This window comes from Saccopteryx bilineata, chromosome 11 (genome assembly GCF_036850765.1).
Source record: "Saccopteryx bilineata isolate mSacBil1 chromosome 11, mSacBil1_pri_phased_curated, whole genome shotgun sequence".
NCBI classification, from domain to species: domain Eukaryota; kingdom Metazoa; phylum Chordata; class Mammalia; order Chiroptera; family Emballonuridae; genus Saccopteryx; species Saccopteryx bilineata.
The window spans coordinates 42,754,696-42,761,621 of NC_089500.1; the positions used below are offsets into that span (position 1 = coordinate 42,754,696).

General features: G+C 45.5%; 1 pseudogene; it reads right to left on the reverse strand.

Annotated features, from left to right (window-relative positions):
• Positions 1 to 5,143: 5,143 nt before the first annotated feature.
• Positions 5,144 to 5,218, reverse strand: LOC136315858 (U2 spliceosomal RNA; annotated as a pseudogene).
• Between the last annotated feature and the right edge of the window lie 1,708 nt (positions 5,219 to 6,926).

A 6,926-nucleotide genomic window follows, 5' to 3' on the forward strand; every position in this document is an offset into this window, starting at 1 on the left:
GGATCCCGGTCGGGCACATGCGGGAGTCTGTCTGACTGTCTCTCCCCGTTTCCAGCTTCAGAAAAATACAAAAAGTGCTTTTTTTTTTTTTTTACATCTTTATAGCATTTGAGCTGTTGATTACATTGTGCATCACCCGAAGTCAGATCATTTTCTTCATAATATGTGAAGGGCCTCTATGGTTTCAGTGCTTCCGCCTATGTTTATATTCTGTTCCGCAGCTTTCTAGGAGTCCCTTATTTTTAGCTCCTTATTTTATAAGGTTAGAATTGATAGACCTTCCAAATGATCTGGAAAAAATAAAAGCACAAGCATCATTTTTTACTTCTCCTCCTTTCTCCACCACGCATTAATCAGCAGAACATCAAACCTGCTCGATATTTACTGAATCTCTCCATTCTCACTACCTCTGCTACTCTCACTTCAGACAAAGCCAATGTTATTTTACCTGAGAGCTGTTGCTTCCTCCCTGGCCTGATGCCTACAATTGATTACTCAGAGTAATCTTTCCAAAGTGCTTAAAAATTCCTCCATGGCTCCCAAGTGCTCTTAGCATCAAGGTTAAATGTCAAGGTCCTACCGTGCTGCTCTAGACGTGGATTACACAATGATGAGAGCAGACTCCCAAGCAACCTTTTGGAGCACCTGACCCTTCTCTAAGTGTTACCTTCTCTTCCTGTTGCCTCTCTCAGCACATCCCCAACCATTTCCCTTGGCCTCTCTATACTTTTAACCCTAAAGATGTCTTCTCAGTTCTTCCAGCATGCCACATTCTTCCCCTCCACATCCCAGGGCCTCAACATGGGCAGTGGCTGCTCTCTGCCTGGAAATCCTCAGCAGTCCCCTCTACCAGTCCTAGCCTCCCACACACTCTGCTGGATAGCAGCAAGTAAGTTGTTTTGTCTCTGCTTCACTGTCACCTCCTCCAGGAAGCCTTCTTTGACTGCTCCTGTCCCCTTACCTACAGCTGGGCCAGATCACTTTGTTTGATCCTCTTTTACTTCTCACACTTCCTTTGTGTCCCTCAACACAACTGAAAAATTGTGTTTACTTTTTCTGGTTAATGCTTATCTCTACCTCAATACTGAAGCTCTGTCTAGGACAGGGACTGTATCTAAGTTATTTATATTTGTGTCCCCTGGGGCTTCATTTGCTGGATGAACAAATCTAATTCATACTAACTCCCTCATTAGCAGATAATGTAGTGGACTTCCCACGGTAAGCAGTACAATGACCGCCAAGAAGTCTCGATCTGAGTCCGTGGAACCTGTGAATATGTATACCTTACATGGCAAAGGAACTTTGTGGCTGTGATTACATTAAGGGTCTTGAGATGAGGCAATTACCTTGGATGATTGGATGTGTCTGATGTAATTATGGGATCCTTATAAAAGGAAGGCAGGAGAGTCCATGTCAGAGTTATGCAGCATGAGAAAGACTCCATCAGCCATTGTTGGCTCTGCAATTGGAGCAAGTGGCCAAGGCCAAGGATTGAGAGTGACTTCTAGAAACTGAAAAGAGGAAGAAGACAGATTCTCCCCTAAAGCTGCAAGAAGGAACAAGTCCTGTCAACACCTTGATTTTAGTCTCGTGAGACCCACTTCTGACTTCTGACCTCAGAACTGCAAGATAATTCATTTGTGGTGCTTTAAGCCACCAGGTTAGTATTTGTTCAAAAATAGCAGTGGCAGAGCCAAAGCTGGAATCTGAGTATCTAGACCTCCCAGCCCCCTACTCTTTCCACCACACTCCCCGGCCTCTGTCTCCCAAGGCTTGTTGGTTTTCCAGTTGTCATCTTTTTGAGAGGAAGAAATCATTAGAGATGCAGCTGCTTACATACAAAAGCATGTGCATGAGGCATGGCTGCACAGAAGTGAATGTGCCAGAGAAGGCATGCGGGGTTGGAGAGCTCTGAATAGCCTCATACTAGAATCCCAGGGGTGGGCCAGAGGTCCCAGGCCAGTCACACGGGCACGCCATCTCCTCCTATCTGTGCGCACAAAGCCTGACAAGGTCTTGTTCCTGTTTCAAAGCACTCCCTCTTTTCAGAGCTGTTTCATATTGTCTCTGCCATCACAAGTTTAAAAAAAGAAAGTTAATTAAATATGGAACAAGACTGAGCAACATCTTTTAAACCATCATGTCATTAGAACTGGAATCCTTAGAGAGCTGCTTAAAAGGGGTTTGAGAACAATGACTGTTCAATCAGATATTTATGGGCATAGTTATGTAAACACACTCTTTATTGTCTATGTATATTTAATATAATTATCAGTTTTGTAGTTGGACTCTCCAGAGACCCAACAAATCACAGTGTTGCTTTGAAAATGTCAGCAGAAAAGACAATTATGTTGCTAGCAAATATTCATAAATTATATTAAAAAGTCCTTTGGAAGTATCCCCTATGTTGCAGAATCCTTCTCAGTAACTGAATAATCCTTTTATTTCTTTGATTTAAGGATGGCTTTAGAAGCAAGAAGTTTCTTCAGGAAACCTTAAAAACATGAGTCTGGCAAAGGAGCAGGTCAGCCTTGAATAACAAGAGCATGTGCCTTACAGAAAATTAAGACAATTCAGCCATGGTCTTCCTGTTATGTCCCCATAATCGGTTCAGATATGCATACATCCATACAATCCAGGTAGACACACCAGCTCACATAACCAATGAGCAAATTTTATTTCTTAAAATACCCCATTAAGAAGAGAAAACAAATTCAACCCCTTCGCTCTTTTAGCAACTACTTAGAACCATAAGTCTTTCCTATGGCATTTGCTTTAGAAACTATTTATAGTATTTCCCATTTTTCCTCTCTAATCATTTTTTTTCTCATTATGCACATGCAGAAATAAGTGGAGAATTGGGAAACTGCTCAGTAAATTAAAATGCACCAGGCTCTTGCTAAACCAATATGAGTGGTGTAGGTTGATAAACACCTAGTAAGCATTCACAAATCACTTCTATTGCAAGATATACAATGTGCAAATCAACATCTTAATTAGCAGCTAATGACATTTGGAAGGAAAGGTTAATGTTAAGCGCACAAAAGCAGTGTGGTTAAAAAACATTAGATTTTTTTTTCCTGCCTTCTTATAAGAAATAAAAAAGGAAAGAAAAGATATCCAGTGATTATAATAGGTGTTATAAATAAACATGTGTTGGCAATTTGAAGCATCTTAATTATAGGAGGCCTGTATTGATATGCTACCTTTCACTGAAGGAGTTCAAAGTGCTCTGCCTGTATCTCATTTATCCTCAAAATGCCCCTCTGAGGGTAAGTTTCCACAGGCAAAATGAAGTGGAGAGTTGAGGCAATTATCAACATAATTCAAACCCAAACCCCTGTTAATGAGGAATGAGTAGAGTTTCTGAGAGATTGAATTTCCTGATTGGTTTTCTATGTAGATCATGCTCCCTGGAAACTGTGTCCCTTTTGCACTGCACTGTCCCTGGCAGACAGCCTACGGCCAGTCCCCTCTGTTTAAAAGGCTGACCCCGTGGTGCACAGTCAACCTCGCCTCTCCCCAGCTCAGCAGCACGGTCTCCCACCACCTGCCCAGCTCAGCGGCACGGTCTCCCACCACCTGCGCCTCCACCGCCCAGGGCTCAGCTTCCAGATTTGCCCCAGCCTCCTGCCTTCACTCCTACGCTGTCCCCATCCCAATCCTCCTTGCTCCCCACCTTGCACTTGTCCACCCCTCCCTTCCCTTACTGCTTCTTTTAGATCAAGTTCCTCCTTGAAAGCTCCTTAGATAAAGAGCAAAAGGACATTTTTTTCTGATTCATTAGATTGATTTGCTGATCAGTTTTAACATGAACTATTAGACAGTATCTGTGTAGTTTTAATTACAATGACTTTAGTCAAATTGCCCTCATCCAGTTCAGATTGTGACTCAGGCACTCATTGAATGGGTTCTGCATATCTTACCTCCCTCCTCAGACCTGTGGTCATCATGCATCAAGAAACTGACACTCAGCAGGCCACTGTCTCCTCCCCATAGCCCTTCCTTGACTGGTCTACCTCCACTTGCCTTGTTTTCCCACAACTGCTCTTTCCCAACACTCCCCGCAGGCAACTAACAGGTAATGAGATTTCCTGTAGCCTTGAGGGCAAGGAGTGCATTGCAGACAGTGACTAGGAGCCACTCCTCAGGCCTTGAGCACAGTCATGGACACGCTTCCCAAGCCCCTCAGCTCAGCTCAGTTCCCTTCCCATGTCTCACTCAGAGGAAGGGGAAGCTCAGGCCTGTGTGCTTCACGCTCCTCATTACTCCGCACCGCAGCCCCAAGCATGCCATGTCGAAGAAAAACGAAAACTCCAAAGAAAACACAACATATAGAAATGGCATGGTCCACATTCCTAGCTGGGAGAGAGCCAGTTCTTTTATAAGCACTTCATCTATCTCGTTCCCCACTCTATCCCAGGCCCGGCAGAGCATGGGGCACAGAACGCCTTGCCTCACATGAGGGGATGGGATGGCCCTCCCAGTTGGCAGGGAGGATAGGTGGGTAGGAATACGAAGGTGAGAACCGGTTTGCTAAAGATAGTTGAACTGTAGACCCTAATTTTATGGATGAATTAGTTCTTGCAAATTGACAGCAGAACAGCAATATCTTAAAATTATATCACATTTTCCTCCTCACAATTTATTTTCATATTCATTATCCTGGCAATTCCTATAGCCCAACTATGGCTAGTTATTATGGTCTTTATTTTAGAAGAGCACAGGTTGAAGGGACTTTTCCAAGGCCACATAAAAAATTCAGTGAGAGTGGCAATGAAGAAAAGGCTCCAGATTACCACTCCATCCATCCCCTTTTTCCTGCATCGATTCAGCCAGATTAGATTTAGTTACCAATGTATTGCATTTAAATTATTTATTTTTATGCCTCCCCACCAGACTGGGGGCTATCTATAATTTATCTGTGTCCCACAGGCCCCAAAAAGGGTTGGCAAACAAAGGCTCAGTGAGATGCTTGTTGAATGAATGTTGAATGTTCCTGTGCTTGCTTTGAAGGTCAATGCCACTAGACCTCAGACCATGTGTATTTTGTTTTCATTAAAGGAACACTCCTAGGTTTGCACTGTCCTCATTGTTCTATTCACTGGCATCCCACCATTTTTTTGGTGTCATCTTTACTGAAAAAGGCTGTGATAATATTTTTAACTGATAAAAAAGGATACTACTCTTGATCTTAGCCAAAAGGCTGAGAAGTGATTGTGATATTTTAAGAGAGAAGTCAATTAATTTAGAAGTTAGTGGTAACAGAATAATTTCTGCCCCTTGGTAAAATTTGCAGGCTGTAGGCATAAGAAAGGAGAGGCAGAAATGGGGAAAGGAGCACTGGGGGCGGCAATAAAGGAACCAGAAAGAGAAATAAAGGGGTTGAGAAAGAGAGGCCTGGAGCAGCTGCATACTTGGTTGGGAGAAGCAGCATGAGGCCATAACCACCTCAGGCATCTTGTGGTCACACCCATTACATAGGTGTTTATCCTTGTCTTAACAGTTGAATGTCTCCTAGCTGGCTAACCCTAAATTGATACTCTCACAGGTGAGGAATGGTTGGGTTTAATTAAGACTTGGACCTTTTTAGAGCTTCTTGGGAGGTTGATTAAGGTTAGCTTATTGTGCGAAGATAGATTGGTCACTGGGATTGGTCATTTGGTGGTTTTCTCCTCAAGCCATTTTTTTTTTTTAGCTAAAATCTGAACTATTGCCGTGCTCTCTTAGGCCCACTGCCTTTTGTAAATAATAATTTTTAAAACCAGGAAATGTAAAGAGACTTGTTGGGTGCAGATTTAAGATATGAAAAGTGAATTAAGGCAGAGTTAGACCCTTCTTCCCAAATGTCCAAGATTGGGTTGGGTATCCTTCCACATGCGCCATGGCACCCCAGACTTCACTCACTCCCATGTCATGTGAGTTGCCCCTTGCTCGTTTCCTCTCTAGCCAGAAGCTCCTGTGGCTGGGGTCTTTCCCACTCAGGGGTCCCTGGCGAGCTCCTGTGGCTGGGGTCTTTCCCTCTCAGGGGTCCCTGGCGAGCTCCTGTGGCTGGGGTCTTTCCCTCTCAGGGGTCCCTGGCGAGCTCCTGTGGCTGGGGTCTTTCCCTCTCAGGGGTCCCTGGCGAGCTCCTGTGGCTGGGGTCTTTCCCTCTCAGGGGTCCCTGGCGAGCTCCTGTGGCTGGGGTCTTTCCCTCTCAGGGGTCCCTGGCGAGCTCCTGTGGCTGGGGTCTTTCCCTCTCAGGGGTCCCTGGCGAGCTCCTGTGGCTGGGGTCTTTCCCTCTCAGGGGTCCCTGGCGAGCTCCTGTGGCTGGGGTCTTTCCCTCTCAGGGGTCCCTGGCGAGCTCCTGTGGCTGGGGTCTTTCCCTCTCAGGGGTCCCTGGCGAGCTCCTGCGGCTGGGGTCTTTCCCACTCAGGGGTCCCTGGTGAGCTCCTGTGGCTGGGGTCTTTCCCATTCAGGGGTCCCTGGCGAGCTCCTGTGGCTGGGGTCTTTCCCTCTCAGGGGTCCCTGGCGAGCTCCTGTGGCTGGGGTCTTTCCCACTCAGGGGTCCCTGGTGAGCTCCTGTGGCTGGGGTCTTTCCCACTCAGGGGTCCCTGGTGAGCTCCTGTGGCTGGGGTCTTTCCCACTCAGGGGTCCCTGGCGCCTAGCCTGGTGCCTGGAACTGAACAGCCTCAGCCAGGAGTGCTGGGGAGAATGGATGCATGGATAGTAAATGCAACAGCTCCAGTTCAATAGTAGGTTTAGGACATCTCAAAGAGACAAGAAATGCAAAGTGCCTACCATCCTGTAGTTTCTCGATTAGCACAGCTTCTCAGTTTTCAGAATCTGCAGGAAGTAAGAGTGCCTACTGTGTGACAGACATGTCTCAATTATTATTTAATCTCTGCAATGACCACACATAGTGTGTATTCTTATCCGCATTCACT